The following is an 11,292-nucleotide window of genomic DNA, read 5'->3' as shown; positions in this document are numbered from 1 at the left end:
AAATATTTTTGTCATCATTCAGTTAAAATAAATTCCCATGATATCAAGGGCTTCTTTTCAGTAACGATAGACTACTTAAATTGAATCAACTATTCTCTGGACAAATATTTTTAAATTCTCAAACGTTTAAGATAACTTAAAAAAAATCGTAAGATAAAGAACCGATCAGAATTGATAAGGAGAAAGACATAGGCCCAGAGAAGTAAGACAAGAAACTGGAGATCCATTACACCTGAAAACTGAAGAGAAGGCAACGGAGAAGCTGAGATGCTGAGAGAGAATTTAATGGACTAATGTGCTCAGGGGTCTAGGGCCGGAATCAAAGGACTCTGCAAAAGGTCCTTGATAAACTTCCTTGCTTTGGCTGAACCAACAAAGGCTGAAATTTAGGCATCAATCTGAACAAGAAATGACAGACTACCACTAGGACTTCAACTCAGCTTCCATCTAACTTAATACTTGAAACTGATTGCTGTGATTCTGGATGGTTACTTTCCACAACTGACTGGCAAAAACAACCGTAAATCCTTCTTAGCGGGATAATATCATGCCAGCTATACAAATATTTCTATAAACAGTACTGAAAATTCAATATCTCACAGACTATTAAAATAACTGGAAATTCAAGTAAATGAAACAAATTAACAAAACCCAAAGAAACAACAGAAAATAGAAACAGAAAGATGGGCACGGCAGATACTAGATTTATTAGCATCAGGTTAAAAAAAAAAACTATAAAACCTGTTATAAATAGAATAAAATTGAAAAATTTCATCCAATATGACAATGTTCTGTAATAAATTGAATGTTTAGTTTACTTACATCTAATATTGTTACCTAAGTTTTCCATTTTATTAAGTGATTTGTCTTTGCTTCATCCATGCTGTCTTTTTTTCTCACTGTCCTTATATCTTTCAGGAATGACTGTGTGCATTCTGTTGTATTTTTATTTTTTACTAGCTTGAAGATTAACTGTTCCATAAATATTATAATACACCTCTCTCCCTCTGTCTATATGAATTTAGGCATATACAATATTCCCTTAGTTTTTATTTTTCTGAATATATATATAAATATATTTATATATTTTCTGAATACACATATATTCACTTGAAAGCAAATTTTAAAAAATACTTCCAAGCTGGAGAAAGGAAAAAAAATAAAACAATAAAATGCACATGATCACTTCCAAAAGAAGCAAGACATAACACAGATGAAGAAAAGACAAATCACTTAATAAACTGGGAGATTTAAAGGAAACATGTGAGTAACAATATTTAATGTAAATCACCTAAATGCTTCATTTATAAGAGAAGACTGTCAATTGGATAAAAATAAAACTTTTATATTCTGTTTATAAGAGACCTATCTTAATTATTCAATTATGTAAAGATACATTCCATGGAAAATCTAATAAAAATAACTCATACACTTCTGTTAATTTCAAAGTAGAGTATAAAGTACAAAATTATCACTAGAGGTAAAGAGGGACATTTCATTGTTATAAAAGGTTCAATTCAGCAATCAGATGTAACAATCTTAAATTTAGAATAATGTAAGCTTCAAAATAAATAACAATTGATAAACCCACCTATAGGAAAATATCTATACATGATCTTGGTGGGAAATTTTAACATACTTATTCTCAGTGACTGGTAGTGGGTATGCACACACATACACATAAAAATATAGCCAATGGTGGGGAGCCTGGGTGGCTCAGTTGGTTAAGCAGCTGGCTTTGGCTCAGGTCATGATCTTATGGTTTCTGAGTTCAAGTCCCACATTGGGCTCTGTGATGACAGTGCAGAGCCCATTTCGTATCCTCTGTCCCCCCCTCTTTCCGTCCCTGCCTCTCTCTCTCTCTCAAAAATAAATAAACTTAAAAAAAAAGAATATAATCAATGGTGTCCTGGTAAATGTTTAATAACTGGCTCTCAATAACAAAGCCCTGGTTTATAATATTTACTGAATTTGTGGTGTTAATTCTCTCACCACAGCAGATTTCAAGCTCCCAACATCTGTCATGAATCCTGAGGTGGGAAAAGATACGCACATTAGGTTCAGGAAAGTTGGCTTGAGTTTTCCACACCACTTGATATATTATACTGAACAAAAAGATTAGTAAGTTGACCTTATAAGAATGTGCATGCAGGCCATTTCCCCTATTTTAACTACAATATACCTTTTTCTACATAAAGCACATTTATTATATGACTTCACTATTCTTGGCAATTAAGGTGAAGAGATGGAAATCATATAAAGTATTTCTCTGATCACAATTAAACTAGAAATGAATGAGAAAAGATGAAGAAATCTCAATGTGTTTGGAAATTTTAACTCATTGATTAAAGAAAAAAGCTATGATTTAGGTTTTTTTAACGTATTTTGAATGCTTGTTAATGAAAATAGCACATATTAAAACTTGTGGGTGGGTTACAACTTAAATCAGAATGAAATATATACCATTAAATAAAAATGAGAATGTTGATAATCAATAAGTCATCATAAGAAGTCAATGTATAAAAGACATACTAAATTAAAGATTATATAGTAAGTAAATAACAAAGATAAAATTGGGAACTAATAAAATACAAAAACAAAATAGAGGAAGATCTACAAAACCAAAGCAAAAGCATTAATAAATTGGGAGAAAAACTGATCAAGAAGAAAAATGGATAAATAATTTGAAGCTCCCACAAGACGATTTGATAGATTGCATTATTTTACAAAATTTCACACTCTTCTTTGTCCCAGTGATAAAAGATTTCACCATGAAAACTGCTTTGGCCAATGAAATATTAGGGAAAATGACATGTGCCACTTCTAAGCAAAAGCTTTAATCCATGGAGTGTACCTACCAGATTCCCCTTTCCATTTGGCATGAGACAAGCAATGTTCATGAAGAGTCTTCTTCATCTGCTTAGGTCCAAGAGCACAGAACCTCTGCAGCAGAGTCACAGCCAGCTCAACATGACCATGCACTGTATGAAAAATACACTTATGTTAACGTAGGTCATTAAATTTTCTTTTTCTTTTTTTCTTCTCTTCTTTCTTTTTTTTTTTACTCTATTCATCACGCTTATTTTTTTTTCCTTTCTTTCATTAAACAACAGCATAATTTGCACTAAACTGACAGAAATGAAGATATCTAGATGGATATTTCCAGATGGAAAATATTCAGAGAAATGCTAATTAGAATCATGAGGTACTACTAAACCCTCACCCATATGCATAAATTTTAAAAAAGTGGTAATATGGAAGAATCTCACAATATTAAGATGGACAAAAAATAATATATACTAAATTATCATAGTCATGTAAAATATAAGAAGGAAGCAAGACAAACTGGACTAGAATATTTATGGGCTCATGTTTATTTAAACTATGTATAAAAGCAAAGAAGTAATGATAGAGCCTGAGGTCTGCCCATTTCTAGTTCTCCTCAAAGTCCATGAACTTAAGTTGAAAAACCCAGGTTGAAGAATCTTGGAGGAAATTACCAGACTATTATAAGGCAGTAAGTCCATCTTCTGAAAACAAATTCCCAGTATGTTTCATAAATAGAAAGATTAAAGAAATTTCAACGGTAATAATGAATTTTAATTGTAAAAAGATGCAGCAGTGAACACTGTGTAATTTTGTTATGGTCCTTGGCAAAGTTCTTACCTACACAGTCAAGGTTAGGTATTACTCTCATTTAAAAAGAAAGGATGGGGCGCCTGGGTGGCTCAGTTGGTTGGGTGCCCAACTTCTGCTCAGGTCATGATCTCACAGTTCATGAGTTCAAGCCCCACGTCGGGCTCTGTGCTGACAGCTCAGAGTCTGAAGCCTGCTTCAGATTCTGTGTCTCCTTTACCCCTCTCTCGCTCATGCCCTCTCTCTCAAAAATAAATAAACATGAAGGAAGGAATGAAGGAAGGGAGGGAGGGAGGGGGGAAGGAAAAGAAAGGATAGATAAAAATGTTTGGGTCATTCTAGGGCAAACCAGATGCCCCTAATTGCTGTCTCTTTTTCACAGTGTCTAAATACTGTCTTGGGAATCTGAAATGCATCACAGTAATCACTTAACTAGAAATAATACAAATATAATGCCAGACACATAGTAGGTAATCAATACATTTTTATTTTTCTAGATCCTCTTCTTCCTTCTTGCTACATTTTTATAGTATGCAGTACCTGGTATTATATATGAAGTTAAAACTAAGAGGTTCTAGGGGTGCCTGGGTGACTCAGTCAGTTAAGCATCCGACTTCGACTCAGGTCAAGATCTCAGGGTTCATGAGTTCGAGCCCCTCATCAGGGGCTGACAGCTCAGAGCCTGGAGTCTGCTTACATTCTGTGTCTCCCTCTCTCTCTGCCCCCCCCTAAAATAAAGTAAAATATAAAAAAAAAAACTAAGAGGTTCTAGGATGAGGCTCTTTTTCACACTCCTTTCTTTCAACAACTCAGTATAGTGTCATAATGATTACACTTCCAAAAAATATTAATATTTGGGAGATATAGATCTCTTTGAGGACAAGTAGCTATGACCTCTCTCCTTCCAGATAATTTTACAAGACATTGATTATAATAAAAGTCATTATGGTGTTTAGTTTTGAGAGTAGTGATTAGGAGATGACATGATATGGGTTCTGTGGTACTGCCCTCCACCAAAAAAAAAAAAATGAAAAAAGAAATTAAAAAGGAGAGGAAATATTAAAATTAAAAAGTATTATTTCTCAAGGTAACAAGATAAGGAGAATTTCTTTCACTTCCTACCTATTAAGAAAAGAGCATAAAACTGTGAGTTACCTGGGAGACCACAAAGACAAATAGCATGTCCTGTAATTCTATGAGTCATCAGGCCCCAGGAAGCTCCAAAATAGGCCACATATCATTGGCATGTTTATACTTACAGACATTCTCTTAAGCACAGACCTATAATTAACTTCCCCCTAGTATCCTACTGTGGGAGACCATAACTGGGCCTGTGGAGATGAAATCTCAATAAAATATGAAAATAGTAAGTTGTAAGCATTCTATAACTAGAATACATAGCTGTGCAATGGCAACAACTTGAAACCTGTATATTAGGTTCAAGCAATGTGGGTTACCACTGTGCCCAATTCCCACTAAAAAGTACTGTTAATGAGAAACTTTCTTCAAACGATTCCTGAATCTGCATACATAGCTAAGACTAAACTTTTGGTATATTGGCAAGGGGAAGAAGGAAGGGACCAGGTTGTGGCATCCATCATATATTCTGACACTCATTTGATTCATATGGAAATATCTGGAGTATTGCAATGCTTATCTATGAATTTGGTATAAGTTGCCTTGGGTGCGTCCAAGTAACCGCACCAATTCTTAAAATTAGATCACTTTGTGATCTTACATATCCAGACTCACAAATCCTCTCATGATTGTAAAAAAACAAACAAACAAAAAAAACAAGAAAAGCCCAATTCCTTAAAATAAACAAACTAGCAAACAAGTAATGAAAATAAAAATATCAACATCAGTAATAAAATAAAAACAAACCACACATATGAAAGAGAGCATAAACAATTATATAATAGTTTATGAATTTACATTGAAGACTTCAAATAAAGATTATTCTAGTTTATAGCAAAAGACAGAACATAAAACTAAACACAAACTAGAAAATGAAAAAAATGTTTTAAGTACTTATGACAAAGTTTTTATATTACAAATATAGAAAAAGATCTCACTAAAGAGAAAGACAAACAATTCAGATGGTCGTAGGCAAACAGTATTTTGCTTCATTTTCCCATCAGCTCCATTGTATTTAACCTTTTAACTCTTTGAAGATATTCTCAGTGGGACTAAAACAAAAGATCTATTTGGTATTAAGCTAATCTGAGCAAATATTATTCTTTTGAAACTCTCAATGCTATCAATAATGAAATAGCGTGAAGTGTTAAGCCATGAGGCAGAAAGCACTTCTTGTTAAACAGTGTTAGAATAAAAAGACCTAGATTCAAATTATGTCTTCACATCTATTGGCTGGGTTATCCTGGGAAAAGAACTTAATATTTTTGAGCTTCACTTTCTTCTCCAAATGGAAATGATGCATTTCAAATGAGGAAGAATGTACCACTATTGTCTGTACCACTCAGAAAATACTGCTATTTTATCTGTAAGATGTCATCAAATATAAGATCCATGGTTATTTCAGAGATGATAAAAATTTCAAATTGCAAAATCAATAAAATATCATAATACAAATGAGGCATGGATACAAAATGAGGCAATATATGTTAAAATGGTTTATAAATTAAATCAATAGGATATTAATTCTTTATCCACAATCTAGTATTTCAATGTATACTACAATAAGTTGTTCCCTAGTTTGCTTCATATATGGGTATTATGTCTCTCCAAAGAAATCATAAATCATTTCAGAGAATATAATTTTTTGGTACTGCCATAATGTGTAGCATAAATTTGCAAAAACGAGGTATCATTGTTCACTTTAGATTTTGTGGAAAAAGCCAAAATGACTGATATTTTCCTAAAACGTATTATTTAAATATCTTGTATAAATAAGAAACTCGAAAAGTTGCTACCTAATTAGACATTCAATTGAGGCATTATGAATAAACAGTCAATATGTTATGCTAATATTTATTTCTATATTTATTTGTTTTAGGGAAGTTATATTGTACATTTTACTGTTGAGAAACAATTCTCCATGGGTTTCTTATATTTCTGTTCATCTAGCAAAGTGAAACACTGACTGCTCTTTGATCCACATGACCTTTTTAAGGATGTTTGTATAATAAAAAGTATGAAAGGATAGGCTTACTTAAAGCCTTCCAAGACGGAAATAATGTCCCTCTGGACCAAAGGTAACATATGTTCACTGTTTAGTGTAATAAAGATGTCTACCCTAGGGCAAAGAGTAGGCATGCCTCAGGGCCTATAAATTCAGGGTCCCTCTCCTATAATGCAACTACCATATGCACAGGTATCATCTGATTCTCCTTGATATTTCTCTATGAAGATTGGAGTTTTGGAAAATGGTACAAAATGATAACAGTGTGTCTTGCTTTTGCTGTGAGCAATAAACTGTTTTCCATCTCTGACACAGAAGTCTTGTGTCTTCTTTCACCATCCATGAAGATATGGCAGGCTAATTTGTTAGCTGGCAAGTAGGCTAAAATTTTTAAATGTTCACAGATGTTGATACTTTAATTCTCTCTCTTTTTAATGTTTATTTATTTATTTATTTTGAGAGAGAGAGAGCACAAGCAGGAGAGGGGCAGAGAAAGAGAGAGAATCTCAAGCAGGCTCCACATGCCGCTAAAAGCCCTAGGTAGGGCTCAGTCTCACAAACCAGGAGTTCATGACCTGAGCGGAAATCAAGAGTCCGATGCTTAACTGACTGAGCCACCAAGGTGCCCCTAACTCTCCTTTTTTTTAACAATGAATATCACATGATTTATGGTGATGTTTTACAATATAGTTTTTGTCCAGAATTATTCTTTCTACAGCAAGCAGAATCTTTTTCTCAAATGATATGAAAATATGGTATCTTCCACAACAAAGAAATTTGCACCTCAATCAGGCAAATAAAGTCATAGTTTAGGAAGATATAGGCTCCAAACAGATGTTGGAAACATTTCATCTGTAAAACCTTTTAAGTAAAGAGGTTGTGACATTCTTTTACGATAATAAGGATTTAATTAAGCCTGCAACAAGGATTTATTCTAAAGAAGTCTAAGAATCCATTCTAGTCCTAGGATGATATGAATTTAAGATGAGATCATCATTGATATTCCAAAATAATAAGGTAGGAAAAATTTCAACACTATGAATAGCATGGCAGCCTAGAATGAGCACATGTTCTTCTTACATGCTCTTCTGTTATCTGTTCTTGTAACAGAGACTTATAAAAACTATCATTACATTTTACCCACAGACTCTGATTATTATGACTTCTGGGAAATTGACCAAAGGAAACTCTTAAAGTTAGCTCAGGTACTATGTCAACCTATAATTTGGTCTCAGCTGAAAAAGATATTTCCTAATTTGCTACATATAGTGTTATTTAACAAGAAAGAGGTATGGCTCACTGCAGGTAGCTGACATTGTGGCTACATCATTTTATAGGTTTTTTGGTGTATGTAATATCTAAAAAGAGGATTTTTAATATTATATTTAATTGTAATCACTTTTTATATACATTGTATTTATTTCAAATACAAAGTTATAGCTACATGTTTATAAAAGGTAAATCACCACAAATACATAAATTCTTATTTTTAGGATAAGGTAAAATAATGTTAAAATCATTTCCCTTTTCAATATTTTTTGCTAAAATAATCTATCATCATATTCACTATGCAAACATTTAGATAATAATGATATATTACAATTATCATATCAATGAAACAGATAGTTAAAGGGATAAAAAGACAGTGTTCAGGGGAGCCTGGCTGGCTCAGGCAGTAGACCATGTGACTCTTGATCTCAGGGTCATGAGTTCCAGCCCCACCTTGGGAATGGAGCCTACTTAAACAAAATTTTTTTAACTAAAAAAGAAAGACCATGTTCAAAGAGAAATGGAATAGAAGACATAATAAACAAAAGTCAAATGAGAAGGAAAAAAGTACCGATTTTCAGAAATCTTCTATTCTGAAATGTTTGTGCCTTTTGGCCTACTCCCAGATTATTATTCTTCAGAATTTATTAGTCCTTAGACATTTGGTATAGTGATTTTCAGATATTAAAATAACTGAAATTATCCTCACCTTTACTGAAAAAACTGTAGTAAATAGTCATAAAGCCAATGAAACAAAATAAAAATCAATAAGCATTTAAAAGTTGAAGGTTCTTTATAGATTATTCTGTTAATTTGTACCTATGAAAGAGTCATAATGCAATACATTTATAAGGATATTTGGCTTAATCATTCTAAAATCTTTAACAGTTTAATTTAGATCACAGATTGATCACTAGATTTAGATTGATAATTAGCTATTTATTATTTGCAGAATGTATTTCCTAAGACTTTCTCACAGAAAAGTATTTTATTTATGAAAATTTTATTCAAGTTATATAAATTAAGTTACCAAGATAAAATATTTTATCAAGAGAAGAGAATGGAACTGGGAAAAATGGAAAGTACTTTTGTCATTTTCAACAAAAAGCAAGGTTATGGTACATGACTGAAATTATTTATAAAACAAAATATTATGGGGAAATAAAATTGGCCACAAATTCTTATTACTCCTACCATGGAAAGGTGAAGTTAATATCCTCCCCCCTAAAATGTGAGCAGGTTCTGTGTCCACTTTGACCAACAGACCATGGTGGAAGTGATAATGACACAGTTTCTGTTCTCAGGCCTTATGGGATTGGCAGCCTCCATTTCCTTTCTCTTGAATTTCTCAACTCTTGGAACTCCACTGCCTTGTTGTAAGGAGCCTAAAACATCTAAACTAGTAAATAAATAAAAATAAATAAATAAATAAAATTTATGTTTTAGGATGGTTTGTGTTTTTTTTTGTAAGTTATTTTTTTTAATATATGAAATTTATTGTCAAATTGGTTTCCATACAACACCCAGTGCTCATCCCAAAAGATGCCCTCTTCAATGCCCATCACCTACCTTTCCCTCCCTCCCTCCCACCCGCCCTGGTTTGTGTTATTAATCAACAATAGATAACAATATTTTTTAAACTGTGTGTGTGTGTATATATATATATATATATATGTATATATATATGTATATATATGTATATATATACATATATATATAGTATTTTAAATTGTTTTATAAGAAAAAAAGACACTATTGTTCCCACAGGATAAATCTTCTTATTTTTAAATTCCTCCAGTTCTGGTTTGGTTGAGAATATATTCTCCATCAGGTAGATGGGGTATTTTAGTGCCAAGTTATTCCAGAAGGAAAGATTTCAGAGTGAATCTTGATGTTCCAATCTGCTCTGAAGAGTTGCTAATTATGGAGTTGTATGTGACCAACTTGTGGCTAGAATAAATAAAACTAAAATAAAATTAAAATGTCTTGCTAAGCCACAGACTATTAAGTATCTAGACTTCACCTCATGAGTGATTGTGCAGGACAAACTAAAACACCAGTGACCTTTGTTGTGGAAATCAACAGCCCAAGACTATTAAAGATGATCAAGCTATTTTCCTTGTGGTTACATTACCTATTGTCTGTCTGTATACGTATGTATGTATGTATGATTCTATCTATCTATCATCTATCTATCTATCTCTCCCCATCTATCCACATACCCACACATACAAACACACATTTATTAAGTAGTAAAATTGGAAAATAGTAAACTTGGAAAACATGGAATAGTACCTTGTCGGAGAGAACATTTTAGAAGATGACTGGTCACATGGAAAGCAATCAAACAAAAGCAAAAATGTAACTTGCATATTTAAAAGATTTCTTTTCTTGGGCCATGAATTAAATTTTCTGCTTTAGCAATTGTCTAAGAATTTATGACTTCATTTAAAATCATATATAGGGACATATATATAGGGATTATTCATGTTCCTTTATTGGTAAATATGTCCTACCAAATTCGATCTGAAAATTTCAAGTGAAGTTATTTGTCAATAGCTCCATTTACAATAAACATTACAGCCTGGCATATTTGAAAAGTCTTTATCTTTTATCCATCAACGTTATCTGCACTTTATGGCACATATTAAAAGAAAGGATTAAAAGAAACAACATAACCATGTAAAATTAATTAAATGTAATTATGGCTTTATTATGGTGATATAGTTGTCTATTGCTCCAAGAAACGTATCTATTTTTCTCTTATTTAAAATTTAAGTCAATTTGGTTGTCTATTTTTTAAATTTCATAACTTTTTTTTTAATGTTTTATTTATTTTTGAGACAGAGAGAGACAGAGCATGAGCAGGAGAGGGGCAGAGAGAGAGGGAGACACAGAATCTGAAGCAGGCTCCAGGCCCTGCTCTGTCAGCACAGAGCCCTATGCGGGGCTCGAACTCACGAACCGTGAGATCATGACCTGAGCCGAAGTCGGACGCTTAACTGACTGAGCCACCCAGGCGCCCCTAAATTTCATAACTATTAAATGTACACACAATTTTTCTTAACTCTTTTAGAGAACTTATTGTCATTTTTCTTACCATCACATACTAACAATCTCCTGCAAACTTGAGTAACAGCTCCTTGCATGCTACAATCTATTGGCAAATTTCCTCAAAGTAATCTATTTACATCACTGAAGATGGCTGGGGAATAACAAATATAAAAAGACTCTATTCTTCCTTT

This window comes from Lynx rufus, unplaced genomic scaffold (genome assembly GCF_022079265.1).
Source record: "Lynx rufus isolate CCGP_SWC_20201006 ecotype Redwood Valley unplaced genomic scaffold, mLynRuf1.p SCAF_1, whole genome shotgun sequence".
In the NCBI taxonomy this organism is placed as follows: Eukaryota; Metazoa; Chordata; class Mammalia; order Carnivora; family Felidae; genus Lynx; species Lynx rufus.
This window is presented reverse-complemented; position numbering follows the sequence as displayed.